The sequence below is a fragment of the Octopus sinensis genome, linkage group LG1 (assembly GCF_006345805.1).
Source record: "Octopus sinensis linkage group LG1, ASM634580v1, whole genome shotgun sequence".
Classification (NCBI taxonomy): domain Eukaryota; kingdom Metazoa; phylum Mollusca; class Cephalopoda; order Octopoda; family Octopodidae; genus Octopus; species Octopus sinensis.
The window spans coordinates 22091388-22111542 of record NC_042997.1 but is presented as its reverse complement, the minus strand read 5'-3'; positions in this window follow the sequence as shown (position 1 = coordinate 22111542).

The following is a 20155-nucleotide window of genomic DNA, read 5'->3' as shown; positions in this document are numbered from 1 at the left end:
ATTTACTGCAAAACCCATGGCGGCAAAAATGATTAGAACGGTTGCTGTTACTCCGTGTTTTAGTATATTTAACCGGCGAACTCTAATGTTTTGAATTTGTTTACGTGACGGTTCGTTTACTAAACATTAGTAAGAATATTTGCAGTGTACTTTGTTAATATAATGCCACTTACTCCGTTACCAATTCATCAGCAGATTATTAAGCTTCGATGGAAGGATAATTTAAGTATTGGATCTATTGCAAAGATTGTTAACAAGTGAAAAAGTGTTGTACACGGTATTCTTCAGGTCTTCGATGATTGTGGTTCGTCTGAAGCAAGAAAGTTTACAGGTAGGCCAAGAAAAACGACCAAGGGAGAATATCGTGCTATGGTAAAGTTGGTTAAAAAGGACAGATTTAAAACTGCTGCTGCTGTTTCTCGGAAAATGAGCATCGTATTGAAGAAAACTTTATCTCGAAATACTGTGTCTCGTCGTTTAGTTGAACATGACCTACAAGCAAGAGCACCTGCAGTGAAGCCACTGATCAGCTCCAAGAATAAAAAGTGTCGTCTTACCTTTGCAACCGAACATGTGCTGTGGTCTCAAGAAAAATGGCAAACGGTGCATTTCAGTGATGAATCTAAGTTTATGTTATTTGGCTCAGATGGGAAAAGGTACGTTTGTAGAAAAGTAGGTGAAAAATTGTTGCCTAAATGCCTTAAGACTAGTGTTAAATTCGGCAGAGGAAGTGTCATGGTTTGGAGGATGATATCTGGAGATGGTGTGGGTCCTTTGGTGCGATTACATGGAAAGGTAAATGCAGGAGTTTATAAACAACTTGTAAAAGATCATGTCTTGCCTGTACTGAGAAATTCAACTAAGCGACCATCCATATTCATGCAGGACAATGCCCCATGTCACAAGGCTAAGATGGTCATGAACTTCCTCAAGGCTGAAAAGGTTATTGTTATGGATTGGCCTGCTCAAAGCCCAGATCTCAATCCTATTGAAAATGTATGGAATATTCTAGGAGAACGTTCGAAAGCTAGAAATCCTAAAACAACTAAGTAATTATGAAATGCCCTTCAGGAAGAATGGAATAAGATCACCCAGCAAGAAATTGAAAATTTAATTTCCTCATGCAGTCGAAGATGTCAGAGTGTGATTGAAGCTAAAGGGCTTCACACTAAATGTTAAACAATTCCAGTATTCTCTGTCATTTTTGATTATCTTGTTATTTTTTCAACCGTTCTGATCATTTTGACCGCCATGGGTTTTGCAGTAAATCACTAAATCATCCATAACTTTTGTATTATCCTCTCAAATTACATCAAAATCTCAGACAATAACAAATAATATTGTATTTATTGTCTGTGAAAATTATAGAATATGAAACAACTTTGATATAAAATTATACTTACTTTTCTGACGAAAACAATGCCGTTCTGAACATTTTGGCCGCAACTGTATATATATATATATATATATGTATATATATGTAAGCCGTTCGGCGTAAGAGACCGATAGAATAAGTACCAGGCTTAAGAAGAAATTAGTTCTGTGGTCGACTCGTTCGGCTAAAATTCCTCCAGGTGGTACCCCATCATGGCCACAGCTTAATGACGGAAACAAGAAAAAGAATATATATGTATGTATAGGCGCAGGAGTGGCTTTGTGGTAAGTAGCTTGCTAACCAACCACATGGTTCCGGGTTCAGTCCCACTGCGTGGCATCTTGGGCAAGTGTCTTCTGCTATAGCCCCGGGCCGACCAATGCCTTGTGAGTGGATTTGGTAGACGGAAACTGAAAGAAGCCTGTCGTATATATGTATATATATATGTATGTGTGTTTGTGTATCTGAGTTTGTCCCCCTAGCATTGCTTGACAACCGATGCTGGTGTGTTTACGTCCCTGTCACCTAGCGGTTCGGCAAAAATAGACCGATAGAATAAATACGGGGCTTACAAAGAATAAGTCCCGGGGTTGATTTGCTCGACTAAAGGCAGTGCTCCAGCATGACCGCAGTCAAATGACTGAAACAAGTAAAACAATAAAAAAAAGTATACATGCATGTCTTTCACTCACACACTCACTCACTGACTCTCTCTCTCTCTCTCTCTCTCTCTCTCTATATATATATATATATATATATATATATATTATATATATATACATATATATATATATATATATATATATATATATATACATATTTATATATATATGTGTGTATATATATATACCATATATTTAGCATATGTTTGCATGTGTATTACACATCTTAAATTCATATTACCTTAAACGTAATCCAATGTTAAACTTCAGAATTACCAAAATGTTAAGTACTACGCTTTTGCTATCTCCATAATGACTATCTTGCGTAACATACGAAGCTGCTCTCGTGGTAGTTTGCCGATTTCCTATGCTGCTTTCATGTTGAATATCTATTCACGCAATCTTCCTATTATTTTCCGAAAGTTTTCTTTTGTGTTTGGTTACTATGAGTGATTCATATGACTAGGAGGAAACAAAAGCCGTTTCAATAATTCTCCATTCATTCGTAAACTGAAAAATATTAACTTACGAGTAGAAATAAATATGATTAAGTAATGTGAATGTTGGCCACTGTCAATATCAATAGAAAATTATGCTGACCATAATAATAAGGTAAAAACGGGCGGCAGTGAAGTGGTCGAAGTGATTACAATGCTGGACTAATATTTTACGGTATTTAGTTTAAGTCGTTTCTCATACTGAGTTCAAGTTTGACTTCGCTCTGTTTACCGTATTCGAGGTTGATTAAATAATTACTAGGAGTATAATATTGTTGATTATGATATAATGTGGTTCAATTCAGTCGATTACAGTTCTTGCTTATAAATGGGTGGTGTTGAAAGAAATGGGGAAAATTACATTAAAGCGGCGTGAATGGAATGGTAAAGCATCGGACTAAATGTCCTGTAGCTTTTAGTTTTGTTCAACTAAAATCTGAATAGAAGCGCCACCTGTGACGATCTTATTTTTCATCCGAACCCTGTCGGATCAATAATGTAATTAAATAGTATATAACGGTGTTAATGGAATCGACTATGTGAGATATTATTAAGATTACATGAAACAATATAGGAACAGGTAAATACGATTATGCGAGTCAACAACGAAGGAGGCTCTATGTGGCCACTTGATCTACTAGAAATCAAATCTTCCTGAAATTACAGAGTAACATCTTGAAAAGAGAGAGACATATCGAATAATGTAGTTCTAGATACATAAAGCTCAAGAAAAGGACAAGATGGTCTCAGGTGGAACGTCTTCGATCATGGGTTTACTCCGTTAAGGTTGACCTGGACCTAAAAAATAACAACAACATTAATAACAACATCATCATCAATAACCATTCATCTTCTCCACCCACAATTGCTTGGAGGGTTGTGGATGTAAAGTCCTCATGTACCTCCTCCATTGGGTCTAGTCTTTAGATTTTCCGGCTGGGTTCAGACGGCGCGACCGAGACGGTAGATATTATCCAACCATTTCCTTCTTGGTCTACCTCTAGGTCTTCTGCCCGTTGGCTTGTCTTGAAGAATGCATCTTGGAATTCTTTCCTGTAACATGCTAGTCACAAGTACGTAGTACCGGAGCTGTGGCCTCACAATGTGGATAAGCAGCCGCTTGACCTGGAGAGACTCTCGGAGATTATCATCATCATCATCCTCATCACCACCACCAACACCACCACCACCACCACCACCACCACCACCACCATCATCATCATCATCATCATCATCATCATCAACAACACAACAACAACAGCAACAACAACAGCAGCAGCAGCAGCAGCAACAACGGATTCGAATCTTGCAACAAGAGGAGCCATTTTTTGGGGAGGGGATAAGTCGATTACATCGACGCCAGTGTTCAACTGGTACTTAATTTGTCGTCCCCGAAAGGATGAAAGGCAAAGTCGACCTCGGTGGAATTTGAACTTAGAACGTAGCGATAGGCAAAATACCTATTTCTTTACTACCCACAAGGGGCAAAACACAGAGAGGACAAAGACAGACAAACGGATTAAGTCGATTATATCGACCCCAGTGCGTAATTGGTACTTAATTTATCGACCCCGAAAGGATGAAAGGCAAAATCTCTCACTCAATAATAATAATAATAATAGCACTTCTCTCTCACTCAATAATAATAACAATAAAGATGATGATGATGATGATTATGATGATGATGATGATGATGATGATGATGATTTCTTTTATTTACTACCAGGCTGAAGGGTGAAGGGGACAATACAAAGATAGAGATAAAGTGAGGTGGTTTACATATAATGGCGGGAGTGGGAGTACATACAGTACACATTGAAAATACGGAAGTATACATAGTATTCGGCACTAGAAGAAAAAAGTGATAGTGATTGGGTCATCCTGATACAAGTTGACCTCTAGGGATAGTCGAGGAACCTCACCACCCAAGACCACCCTGAATACCAAGGACGAGTGCTCTCTCCAAATCCCTTTTTTTCAATCACGGTTGAAGCCAACAGCGAGTGCAGATCTCGGTGGTAGTAGCAATTTTCCCAGCTTTCACTCAACTTTTCATAAAGTCACTCAAGGACAGCACCCCCACTCCACCCTCACTTTCCTTTCCAAGTGAAACTTGAAAACGTCGAGGAAGGCTTTACCAAAGAAGAATGTTTCTGTCCTCATTCCTTTCAGCCTCGTCCACCAGATAACTTCTTTCGCCAGAGCCACCAGACAAAGGAAAACTGCCTTGCCTGCCAGATTAAAGGAGGGTGGCAGGGCAATCATTATGGACTCGATTGACAGACGGTCCGTCCTACATGCAATAGCAGCTGTTCGACATAAATCCACAAGTCGGCAATGCCCGGACACTGATTGGGTGCATGCTGAACACAATCTTTATAATATATCTTTAATTATTTTAAATCCTACGTTTAAATCCTACGTTGGCTTCCCTGCTTTCCTTGGTCATTAATATAACAAGGTTTTTATCCTCATCCATCCACATTCGTAAATTATTATTTCCGTGTGTGTCTTGGGGTCAAAGTTCTCAGACACGCCTGCCAGAAGGGCCTATCAGAAGCAAAGGCCACAGTAAATGTCCCGGTTGAATACTCAAGTGTGACCAACGAGATTATGATATTATCCAACCATTTCCCTCGTGATCTACCCTTAGGTCTTCCACCGGATGTAATTCTGTTTAATAAAAGTTTCTTGACTCACTACATTTTAGCATCTTTATGCTCAATTTCCTAATTCTAATAATTTGTAAACAGCCTGGCTGAGACAGCTTGTAGCCCTAACTATTTACAGATGTTAAGAAGATATAACTAGATTTTAGACTGATATTTCAGTTCTTAGTCCTATATAGTCTATCAGGACGTGATAGTCTCAACATTCTTTGATAGCGATGCTAGTAACACTTGCTTGTATTATTTAGGTCATGTTTTTAGCCTTTAATCTCTAGAAAAATGTTTCCATATTTTAAAATTGTTTTATGCAGAATATTAACGACACTCAACAACAACAGCAGCAGCAGCAGCAGCAGGAGCAACAACAACAACAACAACAGCAACTACTACTACTACTACTACCACTTTCTAATTTCGGTACAAAGCTAAAAATTTTAAGGAAAGACGAAATCGATTACATCGACAACAGTGCTTGGGTGATACTAATTTTATCGAATCCGACAGGATAAAAGGTAAGGCGATCTCGGCAGATTTGATCTCAGAACATAAAAACCGATAGAAATACCTCTAAACACTTTGCCCGACACGTTAACGTTTCTGCCAGTTCGTAGCCAATATTAATAATAATCTTTTCTACTATAGGTACCAGGCCTGAAATTGTCGGTGTGTGCGTATGTGTGTTGTGGGGTTCCAATTGATTACATCGACTCCAGTGTTTCAATGGTACTTAACATATCGACCCCGAAAGGTTGAAAGGCAAGGTCAACATCGGCGTAATTTGAACTCAGAACGTATCGAGTCGGAAGAAATACCGCAAAGTATTTCCTCCGTCGCTCTTTATGGTCTCGTATTTAGGTATAATACCAGTAATTTATAGGCGGCGAGCTGGTAGAATAGTTAGCAGACCGGGCGAAATGCATAGCCGTATTTCGTCTGCCGCTACCTTCTGAGTTCAAATTCCGCCGGGGTCGACTTTGCCTTTCATTCTTTCGGGGTCGATTAAATAAGTACCAGTTACGCACTGGGGCCGATGTAATCGACTTCATCCATTTGTCTGTCCTTGTTTGTCCTCTCTGTGTTTAGCCCCTTGTGGGTAATAAAGAAATTAATATGCCACCTCTTAAGTACTAGAGATATTTCTTCTCTCTCGCCCTTTCTTTCTCCTTCCGTCCCTTTGTATCATCTTCCTTGAAGGTCCAATACACGAGGCAAAGTTGATCTCTGTGGGATTTGAAATCTAGATGAAAAGAGCCGGGACGAAAATCAGAAGATATTTTGACCGAGTAAGTCCGCAAATCTACCACCTTAATCAATATTTAAATAATTATTTATATTATAGGCACATGGGCTGAAATTTTAGAGAAGGAAGCTAATCGATTGCATCGACCCCAGTGCTGAACTGGTACTTATTTCATCAACCCCGAAAGGATACAAGGCAAAGTCGACCTCGGCGAATTTGAATTCAGAACGTAGAGACGAACGTAAAGCCGGAAGGATCAATATTTAAATAATATTACAAATTCGTTCCCAGTAAGTCGATTGGCTGAATTTAATTCCTAAGAGTAAAATAGTTTAAAAAATATTTTCAAATTATTAATTTCATATGAAAATTAATAAAATTAATATGGAATTATAAATATAGAAATATAATAAGAAACACCATCATAGGTAAAACAAAATAGCCACCAGGAAACAAAGATAAAAAAACTATGTAATTAAATCACATATGAATTGATATTTAAACATAATTATAAAGTAATGAACTCTTACAAAATAGCGTAAATAATAATATTTGATAATGTTCTAATTTTTTAATAAATATTGCTAATAATATTAATCAGGTGAAATCGTTTGTTAGATAAAAATTTTGATTAAACTATAAAGAATGAAAAACAATTCTGAGATTTTTCAGAGACCGACACCAATTGTAACTTGTTTGGCTTATGCCTAAATTCTTCCCCTACTTTCATCCCTTCAGGTTAAGAAAATGATAGCCAATACAATATTCGAAATCGATTTAATTGATTTTTTATTGAGTTGACTTTGTAGATTTTTCAGAATCGTTAAGAGCGCCAAATAGACTGCTGACTGTTATTTATTAATGGCGGTGAAGTGACAGAAATGTTAGGACGTCGGATAAAATGGCTTGTCACATTGGTTCTGGCTCTTTACAGTTCAAATCCTACAAAAGTTAATTTTTGCTTTCATTCTTCCGAGATTGATAACATAAAGTACCAGTCAAATACTGACCACCACCCAACAAAATTGCTAGCTTTATGATCTAAATTGCAAGTGTTAAACCGGATGCCTTGTGGTACTTCTTCCTGTTCTTTTTGTTCTGCGTTCAAATCCCTCCAAGCACAACTTAGCATTTTTATCCAGTTACAATAAAATAAAGTACCAGTCAAGAACTGGAGGCGGTGGTATCGACTAATCCCCTTCTGCTTTAATCAGAAGCCAAGACGACGAGTTAACAAAATCGTTATTATCGTCGGGAAAATGCTTTGCTGTATTTGTTCCGAATCTTTGCATTCTGGGTTCAATTGTTTTGCCAAACAACAACAACAGCTGCAGCAGCAGCAGCAGCAAGAAAAACAACAACAACAACGACGACGACGACGACAACAACAAGAAGAGACGTTCTATGTGGTCAATTAAACTGTTAAATATTGAAACCAAATGCCTCTCAAATCAAGGCTTGCCCCTTTAAGAAAAGAAAGGACACCTTGGATAATGTGAGTTCTAGATATGCCCCTGAAAAGATAAAATGTTCGTAGCTGAGATACTTTTGATAATAAATCCACTTGATCAGGGTTAACTAACCGGAATTAAGCAACAAGTGACACACACACGCACATAGAGAGAGAGAGAGAGAGAGAGAGAGAGAGAGAGAGAGAGACAGACAGACAGACAGACAGAAAGAGCATGTGAAGGAAAAGTATGTAGCCAACTAAAGAGATTCCAGTGCAACAAAAGCAACAATGAATATTTCTTAGACTGGCACATTGACACAAGTATATCATAATCAATGTAATCGACCCTAGTACTTGGCTGATACATATTTTATCGAAGCCAGAAAAATTATTGATACAGTCTTCTTCTTCTTCTTCTTCTTCTTCTTCTGCTTCTTCTTCTTCTTCTTCTTCTTCTTCTTCTTCTTCTTCTTCTTCTTCTGCTTCTTTTCTTCTTCTTCTTCTTCTTCTTCTGCTTCTTCTTCTTCTTCTTCTTCTCTTATGATCTTCTCTTGTTCTTCTTCTTGTTCTTCTTCCTTCTTCTTCTTCTTCTCTGCTTCTTCTTCTTCTTCTTCTTCTTCTTCTTCTTCTTCTCTTCTGACTCTTTGTTCTTGTTCTCTTCTTCTTCTTCTTCTTCTTCTTCTTCTCTTATTCTTCCTTCTTCTCTTCTTCTTCTTCTTCTTCTTCTTCTTCTTCTTCTTTTCTTCTTCTTCTTCTTCTTCTTCTTCTCCTTCATCCATTACAACTCCATTCGCACTTAAGATGCTTTATATGATTACCAAACGAACTCACTGTAACTCACTGTTTCTTTCTATCTTATTGGCCTCTCCTCAGAAGAAGGAAAGTAAAAGTTGATTTCCGCGAGATTTGAACTCAGAAAGTACAGGGACCTAACTAAATGCCATAAAGAAGCTTACCCCACGTTCAGCCAGTTCTACCAGTTTTACCCACCATCACCACCAAATAGCAGCAGCAACAACAACAACAACAACAACAACAACAGCAACAACAACAACAACAACAACAACAACAACAGCAGCAGCAGCAGCAGCAGCAGCAGTAATAGCAGCTGCAACAACAATACCGACCGATAAGAATAGCACCTCTAGTAACAACAGCGGGTGCATCAGTCTCAACAGCAGCTTAGTGCAGACACGAGACGGAAAAAATTCATGTTTCAGATGCACATGCACGTTCCTTTACGATCGAAGCAAAGGTTAACCGCCTCTATGAATATATTTAAGGGAGAATACTATGGTGCTGCACTCGAGAATCGTGCTGGTTTCATTGTATAATGTGAAGCTATATATATATATATATATATATATATATATATATATGACCACACACACACATATATACACACATACATTTATATTATATTGATATTGATATTGTCCGTATCGATTCAAAAGTAGCCAAAGTCTCTCAAGAAATCTCAAAAGAAATTATTGATATATATATATAGCCTATTATAAAAGATTGGAAGACTCTGGAGGATCATGTTTTTACTGAATGTTGTAGATTTCATTGAGAACTGTATTTTCGCTCCAGGAGTTAAATATATAGCGCTCAGTTAGAAGCTTTGAAAGTCGTGAACAACATAAAACCTTCAGATATGAAACATAGACGAGCGTGTTTAAATAGCAAATAATCCTGATATTTCTGCTCTTTGTCTCGATGGTTGACATAAATAAACTGCAATATCGCTTCATAAAAGTTACATCTCTGTAGGAAGTATTTTATTCAATTTAAACCGTATTTAATTGATAGTCCCGTATAAACACGATGAAACAGTTGTTGAACATTCTTCCCAGCGATTCTAGCTCATCGCTTGAAAGAAATGGAGCTCTGAATATATAGTTATTTTGTTAACTTGTAATGCATATAAACATAAGAAAAACATTGAAAAACCCTCTAGAATTGAGCCCAATCACCCTGACGCTAGTTTGGACCTGTGTGTGGAGTGCAACATTTAACAATCTATCTTCAGCTGACATCTATGATGTTACATACATTTGCCCCTCCGTCCCAAATAACAATATCCGGCCTGTTATGTTTACATTTGACAGAAGTTTTGATGGGAATATTGCACCAGTATTCCTTGAGTTGGTGTTTCTGAATGTATTCCATAACAGAGAGATTTTCTAAGTTTATTTCACGATAGTCTTTTTGCGGATGGCATTGTAAATTGTTTTAGCAACGACACCGTGCCGCATAAGGAGGTAGTACAGTGACGACATTTTAGGACAGCTGTCTTCCACAGAAACATGACACAGCCTACACACGTGGTTGCACCTTGAGATTACAATAGCGTCACTGTCTCTCTTCTTCATCAGGCACTTTGTGGCAATCTCCTGTTCCTGGATTGCAAACGCATAGCCTTCAAAGTGTAATGTGATGTAGTGGTCTTGTGTCCAAGAGAGGCTGCGCTCCGTGCCAATTCTACTGTCTTCTTCAAGCTTCCGGGCAACATACACATGCATAGTCTTTTTTTGTATGCTGAGTGCTTTCCATCCAGGTCTTCTCTGAGGTAAGAGAACCCAGCTATTTTGAGTTATATAGATCACCAGGAAGCAACTCGTGCAATGTTGCTCACTTCACTTTTCAGCACTGCATTTATATACTTATTTTTGCTGCTGTTGTTCAGTTGGTGCTACCTGAGTGATACCATACGGCATTCGAAGGCCGTCTGCGCTGATCTCAGGCCTCTACCACCTTCATTTCTTCTTAGAGAGAGCCTGTTAATATCACTGTTTCTGTGGAAGTTCCCATTTGTTGTCAGGATTTTGCGGGTTTCGATATCTATGGAGTGGATTTCCTCTACAGACTAATCAAGTCTCCCAAATGTTGGGACTAGCACTGGTACTGCAAATGCCTTGTGGGATATTTTGTTGTAAGAGGAGAGTTCCGACTGCCATATTTTCTTAAGTCTGGTGTAATATTCTCGGTCACTATCTTTAGTCACAATACCTTCATATGATACATTTTCATCTATGCCTAGGCACTTGTAACATTCTTTGTGTGGTATGTATGTATGTATGTATGTATGTATGTATGTATGTATGTATGTATGTATGTATGTATGTAAGTATAGTCTTGACTCGAAATCTGCAGCCTCAGACTGATTATATGTTTATATGGTTTTTTTACCTATTATCTTTGTTGCGCTCCGTGTTGTCATTAGGTGATCGTAGAAACTATGTGTATATATGTTAACGTTTAAAATAAAAGATCATTATATCCTTCTTATAAACGTACAAAACCTCATCGTTGGAGTTTAGTAAAAATAATGTATGTATATATATACGTATAGTCTCTTCTATTTTTGATTATTTGAAAGCAACCTGTAACGAAGGAGATGATTTTTATCAACAGTACAAAGCCCTATTGAAAATAGATCACAGAAGCCAAATTGAGAGAAACCTTGCATATTTATACTTTTCCGCTTACAGACCGTATTAGGTGACTGATTTTTTTTCTGAAAACCTCAGCCTTTTCAAATTGTCACTTAGATGTTTATTCACAAAACCAAGTTCATCAATTATTATTTGTATTAATGTGAATTTATAATCTGATCGTAGAAACTATGTGTATGTGTGTTAACGCTTAAAAAAATATCATTACATCCTTCTTATAAACGAACAAAACTACATCGTTGGAGTTTCGTAAAAATAATTATGAAAAGTGACATGATGAAGTCTTGAAAAGCAATTCATATTTTTACTGCTTTTTTCTACAGATAAAACTAGCAGTATCGCCCGGCGTTGCTCGGGTTTGTAAGGGAAATAACTATATAAACATATTTAGAGAGTTACTTCCCTTATAGATGCCTATTCGAGCTTTCTTAGCCATTTCTGTTTTGGTGTCTTCAAGCCATGAAGTCGTTGTTCTAAAAGAACGCTGGTCTCCTTGACAACGCTTTACGACGTTGATTTCCTTACACTCCCTTCCCCACAGCTTCACGTGGGAGGGAAGAAGGGGGAGAAGCAAACAGGTGCAGGTGTGACCATGGACGCCAACTCCGCCGCCATCGACACACGAAAAATTATGCATTAAAATGGAATAAAAAATGATGTTAAATTATTTTTAAAATCGTAGACTCATCGTAGACGCGCGCTAATACTCAGACGGGCTCGATATGAATCACGACTATAAGATACCCGAATTTGGTTAAACTGCACCGCAAAATGTGGGAGTAGTTAGGAATCTAAATCGAAGGGGACAGACACTCACACAACTAGAGTTTTATATATATAGATTTCTTACATGCATGTTAAATTGTCTTATTTTATTTTTTATCTCTAAACTCCAGCGTTTCGAAATTAGTACTTGGGTACTTAATGACAAAACGGAGCGCAACAAAGATAACAGGTAAAAAAAAAAGGTATCTATAATCAGTCTGAAGAAGCTGCAGATTCCGAGTCAAGTTGTATATAGATATTTTCTTTCTTATTAGTTTTGGAAGAAATGTTCACAGGGAAGCTGAACATTATAAGATTCGCCTTTCATCCTTTTGGGGTCGATAAATTAAGTACCAGTTACGCACTGGGGTCGATGTAATCGACTTAATCCGTTTGTCTGTCCTTGTTTGTCTCCTCTGTGTTTAGCCTCCTGTGTGTAGTAAAGAAATATATATATAATGTCTTCCCTACCACAATCAGTTATGTATATATATGTTAGTATGTACGTGTGTGCGTGCGTGTGTGTGTGAGTATGTGTGTGTGTGTGTGTGCATGTGTGTGTGTGAGTATGTGTGTGTGTGTGTGCATGTGTGTGCGTGCGCATGTATATACATCTCTATGTATGTATTTATGTAAGTATGTATGTATGTATGTAAATTTGTATTAATACCTGTCTTCTCACTCTGATAAAAGTTTTCGAGTTTATTATGACCGGTCATTAGTCCCAGAAAAATGTAAAATGGTGGACTCTCATCCTTGCCAACAACGGCGTTTATTTTCACACACAAATAAATGCGCGTGCGCGTGTGTGTACGTGCGTGATTATTTGTGTATTCGCGTGTGTCTGTGTCAAGCCAAATATTGATCTAACCCTTAACACACTATCCAACGAGAATGAAGAAAGCTGACTTGATAAAAATGCGTCATCAAAATATCCCTTGCCTTAGTAGCTGTATCAACGAAAGAGAGAAAAACAACAACCAACAAAGAACAAGATCATTTAGGGGTTTGGCGGGATGGTTTGGCGACAGATGTCTTTTATCAGATCTGGTGAAAAACAATAATTTATTTATATATTGTGTCCCAGAATCGCTTTCAATATGCAAATGTTATCTTCTTTAGGCATCAACAGAAAACAAAACTAATACGATTCGAATACATTTTTATCTACTTTGAGGAGAGAGAGAGAGAGAGAGAGAGAGAGAGAGAGAGAGAGAGAGAGAGAGAGAGAGAGAGAGAGAGAGAGAGAGAGAGAGAGAGGAGAGGAGAGAGAGAGAGAGAGAGACAGGCAGACAGACAGACAGACAGACAGACAGAGAGAGAGAGAGAGAGAGAGAGAGAGAGAGAGAGAGAGGAGAGAGAGAGAGAGAGAAAGAGAGATATATTGTAGGATAGAGAGAGAGGGAGAGAGAGAGAGAAAGAGAGAGAGAGAGAGAGCGAGAGAGAGAGAGAGAGATAGATAGTAGGCTAGAGAGAGGGAGAGAGAGAGGGAGGGAGAGAGAGAGAGGGAGAGAGAGAGAGGGAGAGAGAGAGAGAGAGAGAGAGAGAGAGAGCGATAGAAAGAGAGATAGATAGTAGGCTAGAGAGAGGGAGAGAGAAAGAGAGATAGATAGTAGGATAAAGAGAGAGAGAGAGAAGGAGAGAAAGAGAGATAGATAGTCGGATAGAGAGAGAGAGAGGGAGAGAAAGAGAGATATATTGTAGGATAGAGAGAGAGGGAGATATATAGTAGGAGAGAGAGAGTGAGAGAAAGAGAGAAAGAGAGATATATAGTAGGAGAGAAAGAGGGAGAGAAAGAGAGATAGATAGTAGAAGAGAGAGTGTGTGAGAGTGAGAGTGAGAGAGAGGGAGAGAAAGAGAGAAAGAGAGATAGATAGTAGGAGAGAGTGTGTGTGAGAGTGAGAGGGAGAGAGAGGGAAAAAGAAGAAAAACAAACACAAGTGAAGACAAAAAGGAAAAATTAATAACAAATAAAAACCCATTAAAATATCGGAAATCAAAACGAAACAAGTGTTTGAAAGAAATTAATACACAGAGGACAGTATTTAGATTGTGGACATGAAGATTTTTCTTTATTTTCATTGAAAGTAAAATGAAAAGGAATTACCGAGCACACAGCGACACAGACACAAACACTCATACGCATACACATGCATATACAGAGACACAGACGCAAGTACGCATATACATAATTACATGTACACACACACACATGTATATATATATATATACATACATACATACATATATATATATATATATATATATATATATATATATACACATGGTAAAATTCATACAAATACATATACTCACACAGCCCAACACACAGAACTCCACAAATACACAAACCATCATGTTAACATACGTATAAATATACAAACCTCATACGTATATATATATATATATATATATATATATACAAACGTATATATATACAAACCTCAGGCACCTGTGTGAGTAAATATTCAGCTCAAGCAGTAGGCATTAATAAAATAAATTGTCTCAATCTATAGAAAAAATAACAGATACAATCATGTCGATGTTCACCAAAGACACAAATAAATGCATGAATTTATATGGAAACTGTGAGAAAACTGCATTATTGCTTCATCAAAACCTCTTCTGTTTTAGTAGATGTATCACTGGTCGGCTTGGCGACAGTTGTCTTTGAGAAGATACTCATTATCAAATTTTTATGACATGCGTACAATACATGTATAAACAAGTCAACGAGGGAATCTCTTTGCAGTCGTTTGCTCTGCAAGGAATAGCAAGTAAATGTCATTCAAAGCACACACAACTGTCTAAACATGGATGGAGCCGTGTGTGTGTGTGTGTGTATTTAGAATGGTGTAGTCCTGTATATACTGTTCTTTTATTCTTTTGCTTGTTTCAATCATTAGACTGCGGGCATGCTGGTGCACCACCTTGAAGAATCCATCCCTGAACAAAATTTCTTTAAATCCTTGGTACTTATCCGATCAGGTACTTTTCGCTGAAGCGCTAAGTTATCGGGACGTAAACACACCAACACCGGTTGTCAAGCAGTCCTCACTCACACGCACACACAGACAGACAGAAACACATAAATGTATGACGGGCTTCTTTGTCTTTCCATCTACCAAATCTACTCAAGGCTTTGGTCGACACGAAGTTATAGTAGAAGACAATTGCGCAAGGTGCCTCGCAGTGGGACTGACCCGGAAGAATTTACAAACTTCTTACAACACAGTCACATCTCAGTTGGAGTCTATTATCTTAAAAGAAAAAGTTAATATCTTTTTCACTGCTCTAGTCCTCGGTCTGCTGAATTAGAAAAGCTAACACCGAGTTAAATTTTAGCAGCAGTATACACGAATTGTTTCAAATTTTGGCACAAAGCTATAACTCCAGTAATTTTTAGAAGGAGAGGATTAGATGATACCACCGCTCCCCGATATTTGATTGATAATTTATTTTTTCGACTCCGAAATGGCAAAATACAACGTTTACCTGACTGGGATTTGAACTCAGAATGTGAAGAGCTGCAAGATATAGCCCTCTTTTATTTGTTTCAGTCATTTGACTGTGGTCATGCTGGGGCATTGCCTTTAGTCGAGCAAATCGGCCCCAGAACTTATTCTTTGTAAGCCTAGTACTTATTTTATCGGTCTCTTTTGCAAAACCGCTAAGTTACAGGGACGTAAACACACCAGCATCGGTTGTCAAGCGATGCTAGGAGGACAAACACAGACACACAAACGTATACACACACACACACACACACCCACACCCACACACATACGACGAGCTTCTTTCAGTTTCCGTCTACTAAATCCACTCAGAAGGCTTTGGTCGGCCCGAGGCTATAGTAGAAGACATTTCCCCAAGGTGCCACGCAGTGGGACTGAACCCGGAACCATGTGGTTCGTAAGTAAGCTACTTACCACACAACCAAGCAAATTTTTTTTTTTTTTGGGACAGTCTAACGATTCCGCCAGCACGTATATACGAATGCCGGGAAATATTTAGTTCCAAAAGTTGCATAATTCTTTGTTTTCTACTGAATCCAATGTTCACTTGATATTGCTTCCTTATAGTTTAAAAGCAAGTGTGACTCACCGCATCCATTTCGCTCGGAACATTGATGGACATACACAAACACTTTTCGAATTGTCTTCCAAACAAACAATCCGATTGTACTCATCCTCAGTTTAAAAAAAAATGCTTCTTCATTCAACATTAAATTAATCTCAATTTAAATTCTCAATTTAAATTCTTAATTTAAATTGAAGATCCTGCTCAAATTAGACGAAGTTCACATTTCAGTAATATCATAATATTTCTTCAAACAATAATTTGAATCTATTTTAAGTGTCCGTCTATGATGTGAGCTGCATTTTTGGCGGGAAAAGAACCATGGAATTTTCACTCAACCGGCCAATATTTTATTGACTTGGCCAGCTGTGGCTTCCAGTGACAGGAAAGGTCAACCAAACCGAGACCGTTAATTTTAGTGAAAATGGAGGTGGCAAAGGAGAAATCAATTCGGAATTTGAAATTGATAAACCCAAGACCGACGGGAAAAATATCAAATCAAAGAAATGATTTTTTTTAAAAATTGATTTTCGAATTCGAGCTGTAATCAAAGTTAGATAAGAGAACCTAAAATTTAAATTTGAATCCATTAAAAGAATTCAATATATTTTTATATTGAATTTCGATTCGAGTTTAAATATAAACTTTAGAGCTGTAATGTTATGTTATGTCTGTGTCTGTCTGTCCGTCTGTCTCTCTCAGTGTGTGTGTGTGCATGCGTATGTTCCATATGGATTCGAAAACTGAGTTGCCGATTTTGACGTATGAGGTATCAAAAGATTCAGTAAACATTCGGTTGCCAAACTGAAGATGTTTTTTTCACAACAGCTCTTTTTTACTACAAAATACCCTCGAAAACGAGGTTGAATCGCCCAATTTTGAGGTCTTTAATTAAGAGAGGTAACTCTGCCTGAACAATATTTATGTTTTTGATAGAAAATAATGAGAAAATGTTCAAAATATATAAAGTTTACCAAGGAATGAAACTTCGAAGATATACCGTCAATTTTTGAGTATTATTTAGTAGATAATCTTTTAAGTATGTTTGTCTGTGTTTTGATTAGAGTTGTTTGCTTCATACTCCTCGAGTGCCGATTCTGCCCATAAGAAAGGAACAAATAATACAATGTGGCTGTAGGTGATAACACCCGAGCAACGCCGGCGTGCATTGCTAGAAAAAAAATTGGTGCCTCAGGTTTTAGAACTGATTTTAGTCATATCCAACCCTCCGAATAAGAATATGCCCTACAATTTTTCCAAGCAGGTCTACTTTTTGAGATAATGTACAACTGCCCACACATGAATCTGGGATAGGCCGCCGACAGGGTTATTATAGAATCAGAAATAGTCTGTAATATATTTGACAAATAAGGCTGCGAGCTGGCAGAAACGTAAGCACGCCGGGTGAAAAGCATAACGGTATTTCGTCTGCCGTTAAGTTCTGAGTTCAAATTCCGCCGAGGTCGACTTTGCCTTTCATCCTTTCGGGGTCGATAAATTAAGTACCAGTTACGCACTGGGGTCGATGTAATCGACTTAATCCGAATAGTATTCGAAGGATGATGTCAATATATTTAAGTAGCGTCTCATATTTATTTTTACAAAGTAAAGCTTGACAGTGACTTCGATGTCCTTTTTATTGCCTTCGTCTGACTACAAATAACAAACGATGAAATTTTGAAATTAGCCAACTTTTTTTTCCATATAGATTAAAAGTCAATTTGGGTAACAGTCCCTGGATCATCCAATTTTTTGTAAGTGAATTTGAGGGAAAATACTCTCTCTCTCTCTCTCTCTTCCTTCCTCCCTCCATCCCTCTCTCCGTCCATCCATCCCTCCCTCCCTCTCTCTCATATATACACATACATATACACATGAGTATATTTATCTAGCCGTCTATCTATCTATCTATCTATCTATCGATTTATCTATCTATCTATCTATCTATCTATCTATCTATCTATCTATCTATCTGTCTGTTGTCTGTCTGTCTGTCTGTCTGTCTATTCGTCCGTCCGTCCGTCCATCCATCTATCTATCTATCTATCTATCTATCTTATCTATCTATCTATCTATCTATCTGTATGTCTGCCTTTCTGCCTGTCTGCCTGCCTGTCTATCTGCCTGCCTGCCTGCTGCCTGTCTGCCTGTCTGTCTGTCTATCTGTCTGTCTGTCAATGTATATGTGCATACGCATCTCTGTGATCGAATTTGTTTTTCACCACTTGATAAACAGTGTTAGTCTGTTTTGTGTCCCTCACAATTAGAGGTACAAAATAAAAATGTGACCGATATAATAAGTACCAAGATTAAAACAAGTACTGGCGGGGGCGACTTGATCGACTGAGCCTTGAAGGTGGTATAACAAGATGACCATAGACCAGTAACTGAGACAAGTAAGACAGAAAGATTAATATGTATGCGTTAAGTGTCAATTGATATTAGCAAATAACTGTTAGTTCTCAGGTATTGTCTTTAGTTCTTTCATTTATTTCTTAATCTGGTAAAACATCAACGAAACGCTATACATACAGCCATCCACAAATATGTATATACAAGTGCAGCTAAACATATGAATAGATGGATAAACGATAATGTTGACAAAGAGAGAGAGAGAGAGAGAGAGTGAGAGAGAGAGAGAGAGAATGAGGAACAAAGATAGTGAGGAAAGTGCTGGAGTGGGGAGATGTAAAGAAGAGAGAGAGGGTGATGCATAAGAAAATATATATAAAAAAAAACGAAAGAGAACAAAGAAAGAAGCCAACATTGATCAGTGTGACAAGTTGAGTGTAATACATATAAATATTATGAATAAGGTCTGTAAATGCCGTGTGTTAAGAAAAATTAATGTCAGTCTGAGTGTAGACTGGGAGCCAATGGGCAAACCAGTTTTACAAGAATAGCATTAAAATAGATTATATTAACTAATATGAATGAACTATAAAATTCATCAAGTTTAATTTTTTGACGATAGGTCTGTCTGACAACATCATTCTGAAATTAGTCTCATATTTAAATGCCATACTATGTTTTTTTTTTAAATGCTATAAAAAGCGTTTGATAAAAAAGGTCAAATGTAGTTTTTCAAAAATAAACAAAGTGAATGAGGAATAAACAAAACAAAAACAAACTTCCTTCATTCAGTTCAACAGACAAATCACCTGACTATGCGTAAATATGATGAATTGAGGAAATCACTCGGGGATGCCATCTGCACAGAAAACAAACATTTAAGTCAGTGCTACAAGCATAAGGTCGTGTCCAAAAATATAATAAAAAAGACACAGTAAAGCTAATTTTAGATAGTAGCGTTGATAGGAAAATATTAGTGCAGAACTTAAATCTAATGAAAGCAGATATGGGTCACAACTAAGAAATCTCTATTTATTAAAATTAGAACTAAGCATGCAGTGAAAGGAAGTAATATTAACACAAGCATTAATATTTATTTAACCTGATCTTTGTCACGCACGCTAACAACATTTAACACGTTTCAGCATTATTAAGCCTCCTCAGCGAATCACTATCATCCTTGCATAAAACCATATCGTCTCTTGCTGAAACGATGTTCAGGGACAAATTATATGAACTTCAGTCGATTCGCATACAAAACAAAACTTTAGTAGTACGTTTGTACATAGGTGAGCTGGCAGAGTCGTTAGCACACCTGGCGAAGTTTTAGTTGTATTTCGTCCCTCTTCACATTCTATGTTCAAATTCCACCGCAGCTGACTTTGCCTTTTATCCTTTCGAGGTCGATAAAATAAGTACCTGTTGAGCATTGGGGTCGATGTAATTGAATTAATTACTCCTGGCTAAGAGTATCAAAACTGTACCCTTCTGCTAAGCCATGTCGCATCAGTGTAGCACTATAAGCTCATCAAACCACAACGAACTTAAGCTCAAATTCACGGCCTCCACATCAGACCGTGACTGGTGGAGATAAAATGCTGAGG